At 39.6% G+C, this 12425-nt stretch overlaps 1 pseudogene; it reads left to right on the top strand.

The window, feature by feature from the left end:
- The first annotated feature begins 2195 nt into the window (after positions 1 to 2195).
- The window catches only part of LOC128533815 (NLR family CARD domain-containing protein 3-like), a 54289-nt pseudogene continuing 44059 nt past the window's right edge, over positions 2196 to 12425 (top strand).

Raw genomic sequence — 12425 nt, 5'->3', positions numbered from 1 at the left:
GACTGCTTTATAAACGCGGGTCAATATAAAGCAGGTTTTACTAGGAAGCAGCTCCTAAAAAATGGATCTGTACTAACTTCGTGTTCCTGCCTTATCTTCACCAGGCTCGGTGAGTGTGATTTCTTTTTCTATGAATCTTTGCAGATTACCTTTTCTAATAATCACGATGAATGGGGAGTGTAAGGTAACTTACACTCTCATAGAACATGGTTATGGCTTCTTCTCTATGTACATCCGTCTCTATATAATACCTAATCGCCCGTTTATAATAAACAATGCATTAAGGTGATTGTCTAGTTGCAAACTGTGTACGTAGTCGGAAAACTGTATTATGCTTACCTTTGTAACGTTAGATGGTTTATAACGATGTCTGTCGAAGATTAAGAAGTCATGTAAACACATCAGTAAACACATCGCGTCCGTATCTCTCTCAGTAAGCTTCTCCGCTTTTGTTGTTGTTGCTCGCGGCAGCGTAACAGCCCGTTAATTCATGCCCATGCAGTGATGAGAAAGACAAATCGAGTCGATGCATGTCCATTCTTTTAATTTCTGCGTTGTCAAGAGATATTACAAACTTCCGGGTGGGTTCCGTACTTAAATCAAACCAAAAACTACTTAAGAAAACAGGCTCAGGCTCTATATTCTAGCGTTTCCCAGTTTGGACTGCATTACCCACAAAGCACTGCGTTGTGGGCAATGCTTTGTGGGTAATGCAGTCCAAAGCATTGCCCGCACTGGACTACACTCCCGTGGCTATACCCCACGTGTGTTGTGAAAACATGCCCCACAGAACTGGGGGGGCGGGCTCAGCAGAGATCATAAGCATATAAAGGAACATGTACTGAAACAGGTTGCTGAGAACAGAGCTAGTTTTTACCAGTTAAAAGTAGTGTTTTTTTTTACACAACCATTGAGAATTTTTATTAGTATATTACAAACTTTTCATTAGGACCCTAAAGAATCATATTAACATTTAATGAAAAATGTGGCTGGATGACCCCTTTAAGTTATACAGAATAATCAAACGTACAGAAATAAAACATACTGAGTAAATGTATGTATGTGCGTTTTGCCATACTGGCATACTTTAAAGATGGTTTAAAAAAGTGTCCATGCCGTATGCCTCTTTGTTCATTGAAAGCATGTGCTCTGGAGGTCAATGAGTGTGACTGTGTGCCAAAAGAACAGCCTACATCTAAACATCAATAAGACAAAGGAGTTAATAGTGGACTTTAGCACTAAGCAGGAGAGGAACCACCAGACCCCCGTCATTAACGGGAGTTCAGTGGAGAGAGTGAAGAGCTTTAGAAACCTCTGTGTTCACATCAAGCAGGACCTGTCATGGTCCTTTCACATCAACACTGTGGTGAAAAAGGCACTTGAAAGACTTTAGACTGCCCTCCAAGGTGCTTAGGAACTTTTACTCTTGCACCATAGAGAGCATCCTGACGGGAAACATCACAAACTAGTTTGGGAACAGCACCATGCGGGACAGAAGAGCCCTACAGAGGGTGGTGCTGAGAGCATCATCCGCATCGAGCTCCCTGACCTGCACTCAATCTACAACAAGCAGTGTTGGACCAAGACCAGGAAGATCGTGAAGGACCTCAGCCACCCCAGCAATGGACTGTTCTCTCTGTTGCGGCCTGGAAAGCGATTCTGCTCCCTGAAGACCAATACAGAGAGGAGTATACAAGGAGGAGTAACTTCTTCTTGCAGGCAATACGGCCTCTAAACCAGTTCACTACACTGGACTAATCATCTCTGCATTTTTGCACACCGCACAGAAATGGACACTTGGACATTAATCATCTGTTTACTCATGCACAGTTGCACATACCCCGGTACGCTGTAGACCGGACACTTATGGACATTGCACATTTGCACACTTCCTGGACATTTCCATTTAAATTTGCTATATTGCCATATTGTGTATTTATTGATAACATATAAAAGGAATAATTTTTACTAAGGTTTTTTAAATAAAAGGAAAGATAACAGTCACCACTTAGGACAGAATTGTTATAAATAATTCACTACATTAACAGTTATGTCCTTATTACATTAAGATGGTACTTAAAACATTAAACAAGAGTGTCTATAAATAACTAAAGGACTGTCTGTAATGTTGTGCAGTAAACTCCAGGGAGAGAGATCAGAATCAGCAGCACCCAGCTGTATCTCAATGAAGAGTGATGGGTCTATGGATCGTCGTATTAACTTTAAAGCTGGAGACTCCTCACCTCTACACAGGTAACGTCTCCTCACTGTTGATGTCACTGCTGAAGTCACAGTTAAAGGGAAATTCATCTAGATAAACAGGATGGAAAACTAAATACCAAAACATCATATCTGTTACCTTTATTAAATCCACTATTAAGTGTCCAAATATTTTTGTCTTAATTAGCTGTTTTTTTGGTTTGTTTTTTAAGGTGAGTGTTACTTTAAAAACAAATGCCACTCAATTAAACAGGCTGTTTTGTTAGAAAAATTATGTTTCTAAGTATGGCTTAATTGTCCAAAAAAAATTTTTGCTTGCTGTATGTTCTGTAAGAAAATATATTGTCTTCTATTACCAAGTCAAAAGAATCTTCTAGAGTTACATCAGTATTTACCCAGGGAATTCCGCTATATGTAGTAGTAGGAGTTACTCTAAATAAAAACTATTAATCTGGAAAGAACATTTTCGAGTACACCACCCTGAATAGAGAAACATTAAATGAACAAAGGTTTAAGGTTTAAATGAAACCTCAGCTAATTCATTCAATTATTCATAGGAAAAATCCCTTCATTCATTATGACAATAAATAGGTACATAAACCAACATCCACATTGGAGGATTTCTATAAAACCAGTCACAGCTGAGCGTGTACACCCACTACTTCACTCTCTCTCACACACTCACACACACAAAATCCCACTTTAAATCAAAAGAAAACAGTAGATATTAATATACTACGGTGAGTCAAAAAATTATTCGCACTCTGGATGTAGAATTTATTTTAATTAACTTTTGGAAAAGACAAATGCATAATTTTTTTCCATTATTTCCTTGCTTTTTAATACATTTTGTCAATCTGTCATGCATTCCTTCATAAAAAAATGTTTTGGGCTGAGCTGCGAGCCACGAATGCACTGCTGTCTTCAGTCCTTCATCAGAAGTAAATTTTTGTCTTTGCAGGACAGCTTCAGGGGACCAAACAGGTAAAAGTCTGATAGAGCAAGATCAGGGCTATAGGGAGGATGCGAGTGTGGACAGTGTGGACAGAAGTGTGTGGACATGCATCGTTATGAAAGATTACAACGTCCTTAGATAGCCGTACTCTGTGTTTAATCTTAAGTTTAAGCTTCAGCTCTACAATAAGTGTCTCACTGTAATGAGCACTGTTAATTGTAGAGCCTTTTGTCCTGATAACGTTTCAATACTGGCCCTTGAAAATCCTAGAAAACTGTAAGTATCAATTTTCCAGCTGATGGTTGAGTTTTGAACCTTTTCTTGGTCGGCAGTTGAGGATGTTTCTGTTCCATACTCTGTTTACTCTCAGGCTCGTAGTGATGAATCCATGTCTCATCACCAGTAATGATTCTCTTTAAGAAACTTTTACTTTCCTTAGAATATCGGTCAAAATTTAAAAAATGTCAATCCCCATCTCACACAAATCACGAATCACTCCATGCTACTTTATTTTCGTGCAAGTCCCAAGTGGGGCCTCCATTTTTGCTCACACAGCAGTTACACATGAACTGATGTACAGTAGAAGCCACTTAGAACAGCCTCGCACAGCTGAACACCACTCAGTTCCCAGATGAATGGCGTGAACTTACTGTGAGTCCCGTCTTATCCTATTACCTGGGAGGCGTTTTAACTGTAAACACATTTACACATAAATCAACATGTGACATGTTACTGACAGTTTTTAAGTAAACAGAGATGGAAATCAGTGTTGCCAGTCCTTTTTGTTTAAAACGTATGAGTAAGGATCGTGACTAACAGTATTATATATAAAAAATGCTGCTCCAACATCAAGATTATAACACGTATGATTATAAGATAATTTTTTATTCACTGTTATTTTCACCAGGCGTTATACTCTAAACTGTATAAATATACTCTAAACTGTGTATATATATATATATATATATATATATATATATATATATATATATATATACTGAACAAAAATATAAACGCAACACTTTTGTTTTTGCTCCCATTTTTTATGAGATGAACTCAAAGATTTGAAACATTTTCTACATACACAAAATAACTATATCTTTCACAGATTGTTCACAAATCTGTCAAAATCTGTGATAGTCAGCACTTCTCCTTTGCCGAGATAATCCATCCCACCTCACAGGTGTGCCATATGAAGATGCTGATTAGACAGCATGAATATTGCACAGATGTGCCTTAGACTGGCCCCCTGTAAAAGGCCACTTTGAAAGGTTCAGTTGAATCACACAGCACAATGCCACAGATGTCGCAAGTTTTGAGGGAGCGTGCAATTGGCATGCTGACAGCAGGAATGTCCACCAGAGCTGTTGCTCGTGAATTGAATGTTCATTTCTCTACCATAAGCCGTCTCCAAAGGTGTTTCAGAGGATTTGGCAGTACATCCAACCAGCCTCACAATCGCAAACGACATGTAACCACACCAGCCCAGGACCTACACATCCAGCAGGTTCACCTCCATGATCGTCTGAGACCAGCCACTCGGACAGCTGCTGAAACAATCGGAGTGCATAACCAAAGAATTTCTGCACAAACTGTCAGAAACAGTCTCAGGGAAGCTCATCTGCATGCTCGTCGTCCTCATTGGGGTCTCGACTTGACTCCAGTTCTTCAACGTAACGGATTTTGACAGATTTGTGAACAATATTTAAGAGATATGGTTATTTTGTTTATGTAGAAAACGTTTTAGATCTTTGAGTTCATCTCATTAAAAATGGGAGCAAAAACAAAAGTGTTGCGTTTATATTTTTGTTTAGTGTATATATATATACAGAGATGTTACAGTGAGAGGAGTTTTATTTAGCCAAGTCAAAAGACCAAGAATAAAACTCGATGTTTTATTTAATGATAAACGCTGTAAAAATGTTACAAAATGAAAAACTTAATTGAAAGAAATGACTGGATATGTGCTGTAAAAAAAAAGTGTAAAAAAGGAATCCTATAAAAAGTATTCAGACTATTAAATATAGAATGAATATCTCATTTTGGATGGCTGCTCATCAGCTGAAGCTTAATCTCAGTAAAACCGAACTGTTGTTTATCCCTTGTGACTCATCTCCAGGTCAAGACCTTGTGATATCCATGGACAACAACCAAATCACTCCCTCAACCACTGCCCGCAATCTTGGGGTAACCGTGGACAATCATCTGTCATTTTCCCCACACATCGCTAACCTTACTCGCTCTTGTCGATTTCTTCTTTACAATATCAGAAGAATTCGCCCATTTCTTTCTTCACAGGCTACTCAGGTGCTTGTTCAGTCCCTCGTTATTTCAAGACTGGACTACTGCAACTCGCTCCTGGCAGGCCTGCCTTTGTCCACGATTCGTCCTCTGCAACTGATCCAGAATGCAGCAGCACGACTCGTTTTTAACCTTCCCAAGTTTTCCCACACCACCCCACTCCTCCGCTCCCTGCACTGGCTTCCTGTAGCTGCCCGCATCAAATTCAAAACACTGATGCTTGCCTACAAGGCTAAAAATGGCCCAGCACCCACTTACCTCTCTGCGCTAATTACACCACGAACTGCACCACGTTCCCTCCGATCCTCCAGCACTGCTCGCCTCATCCCACCATCTCTCAGGGATCGAGGGCGGCATTCATCCAGGCTCTTTTCTGTTCTGGCACCTAGGTGGTGGAATGAACTTCCTCTAGATGTCCGTACATCAGAGACTTTGACTATCTTTAAACGACGACTCAAGACGCATCTGTTTCTCCAGTATTTGGACTACCCCCCCACAGCCCCCCCCCCCCCCCCAAAAAAAAAAAAAAAAAAAAAAAACTCAGATGTGTTGGACTAATGGTACTTAGTTATTAACCTAGTTAACCCAGTGTAAGTATGTATCCAATGTTGTAAACATTAAAGCACTTTTTGTAAGTCGCTCTGGATAAGAGCGTCTGCCAAATGCCTAAATGTAAATGTAAATGTAAATTAAATATAGATTGTATCAGTAACAGCGCAGAGACTCGAATCAGGTACCTGATTACAAACCAGTTACTCTAAGTGTGTGTGTGTGCGTGCATGTGTGATTTTTGTGCTTTAGCGTCCCAGGGCTGCCTTCTTGATCTGTACTATCTGTGTATCTGTATAAAAGCCAAGTTGGAAAATCATGTTTGAGAAAATGACATTCTGTATCTGCAGTCAGGAAATTTTCTGGTCTAAACTTGGAAGCAACATCGTGGAGCTCTACAGCCTTTATTGATAAATTTTAGGGAGTTTTTCCTTCCCCTGCGTCTTGTTCATTAGATACAATCTGATCATTTTGTTTCATACATATTTCCTCACACATTTCATACTCATTTCCCTAATTTTCTTTTAAATCGTTAAAGCTGCTTTGCGACAGAGAGAGATCTCCTCTATGACATGAAGAGCCTACAATATAAAGATGTGTGCTTTATGTGAAACAATGAATCATATAGTAGAACAGTGTCTGTAACATGCTGTGTACTACATGACATAAGCACAATATACAAATTAAAGTGTACTGGCATTGTCAAGACACAAACCGGCGATCACATGCTTTGAATGCAGCTCCCTTAACCAGTTTACCACCTGGGACGCTGTGGGGTTTATTGGCTAAAATCTTATTTTTAAGAAATAATTTAAATTGGCTATACGTAATATTAGTTTTTATGTTGGTGAACCCCCACCAGTGTACATGAAGAATACAACATTTACACGACAAAAGACAGCCATGTGTGCAAGTGTGTCTCTTTGTCCACAGATGTGACTTTGCATAGTGTTAATATACGTTGCTCTGTATTGTAACACTAGACATTAAATATAGTGCCCTTCAGTTAATGACTGGTACTCAGACACTGACACTATTTTTATGTTCCAAGATGAAAAACTTGATTTAATTATGAAAATATGCTGACAATGCAAGAACTGTCTGTTGCAGGATGTGTATAAGTCTGCCCCTGACACTGCACTTACATGAAGCAGGAATATACAGCATTGCAAGCCACTCATTAGAACATTGCAAGAGGGTGTTAATGGGGTGGAGCTTCAGTCACTGTGTCATCGTGGGGGATCATGTTCCACGCTCAGATCAGGCAGGGATTAGTCACGGATCGGCAGGGCAGCTGTTTGAAAGGCCTAAAGACTGTAACTTGTTCACAATTGCACATTAGTGACTGGGGAGACAGGAGCCTTGAACAGAAAGTGCTGATAAAACAGTGCGCCCAATAGAGGTTTTAATATAACAGGAATGCTCTTACTTAGAAAAAAAGAGGAAACAACCAATCCGACAACACAAACTCTCGGATGCAACTAATGAACTGAAGCAGCTCTGGGTCATCGTGGGAATATTTAAAATAACAATAAAAAACAGCAGCCATCAGAAGCCATACCACAGCGTGACTGATGATTTTTAAATTAGAAACGTCACCTACTGTACAATTTATTGCATGTAGACTAATCCATCCACAGCACTCGGCAAATAAACAACCGCTGATAAACAGAAGAAAAAGCAAAGCCCCAATGTCTGCAGCACACGATTTAAATACTTTACCAGCTGGACTATGAGCCCATCACTGCTCAAAACACCATTCCATGTCCTTCTAATACTTCTATAATACCTTCGCACTTATCAAGTACACTTTTCTTACTGCATGGACAGATTATTTTACTAGTGTCCAAAGGTAAGTTAAACTTGGGAATGCATTTTTGCATGAGGATTGTGAAATTTATCCCGGGTTACTTACATTAAACTCACTCTCTGGGTGACAAACTTCATAGGCGTGTGCAGAGGAGGAAAATTTAAAACAGAATATTTATAAAGAGCTATTGTAATGTACTACTTAACACTTATTTGCACCTTAATTCTGATAAATACTGACTTGAAAACACCCAAACTATGTCTTTGAGGCTAATATTTAAACTGTGGTGAAAATTATTAACTGGAATTTTTTTTGTCCACAGTGATCTACAGAAGGCAGAAGACAGAACAGGAAAGAACATCATCAGAGATACAGGGTAAGATCAAATCCAACAACATGACTGTGACACTGACACACTGCTGTTATAAACATCTCTGCTGTTATTAACTACAGAGTGATTAGATTATAGAAAACATACAGTAGAATAAAATAAACACACAGTAAGAACAATATAAAGAATATCAGTGATAACTGGTCAGAAAAATTAGATCTTAAAGATTAATTATTGGACCCCATGTCTCATTTTATAGGCACGACCCAGAATCTGCTGCTGTAAATGAATTTCAGGAAAAGTTCAAATTAAATCTGATGAAGAAGTTTCAGTTCTTGAATGGAGTGATAATAAACCTGGGAACCCAAACACTCCTGAATGAGATCTACACAGAGCTCTACATCACAGAGGGAGACAGTGAAGAAGTCAATAATGAACATGAGGTGAGACAGATCGAAGCAGCGTCAAGAAGAACAACAACAGAGGAAACATCAATCAAATGCAATGACATCTTTACGCCCTTATCTGAACAGGACGAACCCATCAGATCTGTGTTGACAAAGGGAGTCGCTGGCATCGGAAAAACTGTCTCTGTGCAGAAGTTCATTATGGACTGGGCTGAAGGGACAGCAAATCAGGACGTCCACCTCATATTTCCACTTTCTTTCAGAGAGCTGAATTTGATGGAGGACCAGAAACTGAGTCTGATGGAGCTCCTTCATGTCTTTTTTAAAGAAACAAAAGAAACAGAAATGTTCAGTTTGGAAAACGTACTGTTCATTTTTGATGGATTGGACGAGTGTCGTTTTCCTCTAGATTTCCAGAACACAGTGAGAGTGTGTGATGTAACTGAATCTGCATCAGTGCCTGTGCTGCTGATAAACCTGATCAAAGGGAATCTGCTTCCCTCTGCTCTCATCTGGATCACCTCCCGACCTGCAGCAGCTGATCAAATCCCCTCTGAGTGTGTCCATCGAGTCACAGAGGTACGAGGGTTCAATGACCCACAGAAGGAGGAGTACTTCAGGAAGAGGATCAGTGATCAGAGCCTGGCCAATAACATCATCACACACCTGAAGTCATTAAGGAGCCTCTACATCATGTGTCACATCCCAGTCTTCTGCTGGATTTCAGCCGCTGTTCTAGAGAGAATGTTGGGTAAAGCAGAGAGTGGAGAGATCCCCAAGACTCTGACTCAAATGTACACACACTTCCTCATCATTCAGATAAACATCATAAGGGAAAAGTATTCAAAGAAGCAGAAGAGTGATAAAGAAATGCTTCTTAAACTGGGACAACTGGCTTTTGAGCAGCTGGAGAAAGGGAACCTGATCTTCTATGAGGAAGACCTGAGAGAGTGTGGCATTGATGTGAGAGAAGCAGCAGTGTACTCAGGTGTGTGTACGCAGATCTTTAGAGAGGAGTTTGGGCTTCACCAGAGTAAAGTGTTCTGCTTTGTTCATCTGAGCATTCAGGAACACCTCGCAGCTCTGTATGTGCACCTGATGTTCAGGATGAAGAAGAGAAATGTTCTTATAAAGAGTGGAACTTTAAAATTACAGATTACAGTTTTAGATTTCCACAAGTGTGCTGTAGATGAAGCTTTAAAAAGTCAGACTGGACATCTGGATCTTTTCCTTCGCTTTCTTCTGGGTCTCTCATTGAAATCCAATCAGAAACTCTTACAGGTCTTAGTAACACAGACAGGAAGTATCTCCCAGAGCACAGAGAAAACAGTTCAGTACATTAAGGGGAGGATCAGTGAAGAGTGTTCTACAGAGAAATCCATCAATCTGTTCCACTGTCTGAATGAACTGGGTGATAATTCTCTAGAGGAGGAAATCCAACGCTTCCTGAACTCTGGAAAACAAAGTGAACTCTCTTCATCACAGTAGTCTGCTTTGGTGTTTGTGTTACTGACATCAGCACAGGAGCTGGAGGAATTTGACCTGAATAAATATTTCAGTCCGGATCATATAACAGAAACTGTTTTTCTGAAGCTGATGCCTGTGATTGCAGCCTCCAGAAAAGCAATGTAAGTAAAGCTGAATATAACTGTTACCTGTACAGTGTTAGAAATAATTAAAAGGTTTATGTTGAATATTTGGTGCATGCTCACATCAAAATGCTAAGCTACGATCTGATTAGCACTTGCAATAGTAACACCAGTTGGCACTCATCCAACTCACACTTACAAATGCAATGTGGAATTTGACAAAGTGTCACCAAGTGTCAGAATTGTACAAAATCTTTTGTGTACCGTCAGGGCCAGGGGAGGAGTTAAGCAATACCTCCTGTTTTCCAAATCAAAACACAAATTGACTTTTGTTGGTCTATAGATGTTTCTCATGAAATTTGGGACCCAGGCATAACAGGGAACCCATTCTTATTTGGGTTATAACTGTTAGGCAGGGATTGTTTTGTGGTCATACTGTGCGTGCTGAGGCAAAAAAAAAAATAGGATAACAGGAAAAGTGTTTAATATGTAGTCCACTTTCATTGAAGGAGACTCGGGTACAAAACAGTTAACAGAGTGCAATCTGCATCAGCTGAGTCCAAAACCATCTAGATGGTCAAGTGAAACTGACGTCAGTCACCACACACACACTAAGCAGCTACACAGGTCCATCCTCAGCAGCAGCCAGAGGCCTCCATGAGATGAAATCTCAAAGTCCACCACAATGTTTATCATGCAGAACCCTGCTGTCCATTAAACATATTTTATTTGACTGTAACTCTTTTACTCCTTTAAGAAACGTGTTTTATTCTGTTATTCTTGTTTTTAAACAAGTAAATCCAAATGTAGTTTTAAAGTTCTTAAAAAAAATATTTTAAACATCTTATCTATTAGTTTTAATATTGAATAACAAAAATGACTTTTGCCATAAATATAGCCATAGAAGCTGGCATGGCGTTAAGAAAGAAAGAAAGAAAGAAAGAAAGAGAAGAAAATGATGAAATCTCCAACCAGAAGTGAAGCTCCAGGATGTGTCAGACAGGTTCCGGGGGGACAGAAGGGCACAGGATCACTGACAACTCAGGAGTGCCACGTGTGGTTATCTACAGAGGGTGTGTGTGTGTGTGTGTTTGTGAGAGACAGAGAGAGAGACAGGAAGAGAGAGAGAGAGAGAGAGAGATACCTATACATTTAGGTATACTTACAGTCACATGTATGTATAGAGTCAATGTATATTTAGTGCAGAACAAAGGCAGGGACTCAAAAAGGACTGACTATGACAACATAAATAAAAGGAAACAACCATAAGTGCTTCCTGAGAATAAAAGAAACCCGTCACTTCATAGTCAAAAATGTAGAGCATGAGCTATTGCTTTAGATCAAAATTGTCTTTAGAATCAAGGAGGACAAAGGTATGGACATGTGAAAAAGCAAATTTCGTGGTAGAGGAAGCGATTTTGGGACTAAAAAAATGTTTGGCGTTACCCTCTCTGTGTGTGAAGTTTGATAAAAAGTATCAGAGGCCTTCTGGCCAAACTTACAGAGTACTATTACTACTACTACTACAACTTCTATTTCTACGTGGTTTGGCCTGGCTGTCTTACGTTCCATTGCCTTAAATGTGATGGTGACTGTGCTGATTTTGGCTGGATATTTCGGAAGCCATAAGGGCCACAGCATTCTTTTTGTTTGTTTGTTTGTTTGTTATAGGAGTTAAAAGTGGTCGATCAATATGAGTTTTTCAATATATATACAAACAGTGAGGTCAATAGGTATTTGATCACCCTGTGATTTTGCAAGTTCTCTTACTTAGAAATCATGGAGGGGTCTACAGTTTTCAGCATAGGTGCATTTTCACCGGGAGAGACAAAATCTAAAAAGAAAAAATCCAGAAATCACATTGTATGATTTTTTAACAATTTATTTGTGAATTACTGTGTCAAATAAATATTTGATCGCTTGCTTATCAGCCAGATTTCTGACCCTTGAAGACCTGTTATTTTGCTTTTAAATAGTCCAGCTACACTCTGCTTAACTGTTGGAGCAATTGTCAGAGAATAGAAGAGGCTAATGATGACTGTCAATGTCCTTCCGACTTGGGCCCCATGGAAAATCCCTCCTCGTGGGGTATCAATGATGCTAAGAATGGTGAAGAATCAGCCCAGAACTACACAGGAGGAGCTGGTCAATGCCGTGAAAAGAGCTGGGACCATCGTTTCCAAGGCTACTATCAGTAATACACTAAGACATCATGGTTTAAAATCTTGCATCGCACGGAAGGTTCCCCTGCTTAAGTCAGCCC

This window comes from Clarias gariepinus, chromosome 12 (genome assembly GCF_024256425.1).
Source record: "Clarias gariepinus isolate MV-2021 ecotype Netherlands chromosome 12, CGAR_prim_01v2, whole genome shotgun sequence".
NCBI classification, from domain to species: domain Eukaryota; kingdom Metazoa; phylum Chordata; class Actinopteri; order Siluriformes; family Clariidae; genus Clarias; species Clarias gariepinus.
The sequence above is the reverse complement of the archived record's forward strand: the minus strand, read 5'-3'. Positions and strand labels throughout refer to the sequence as shown.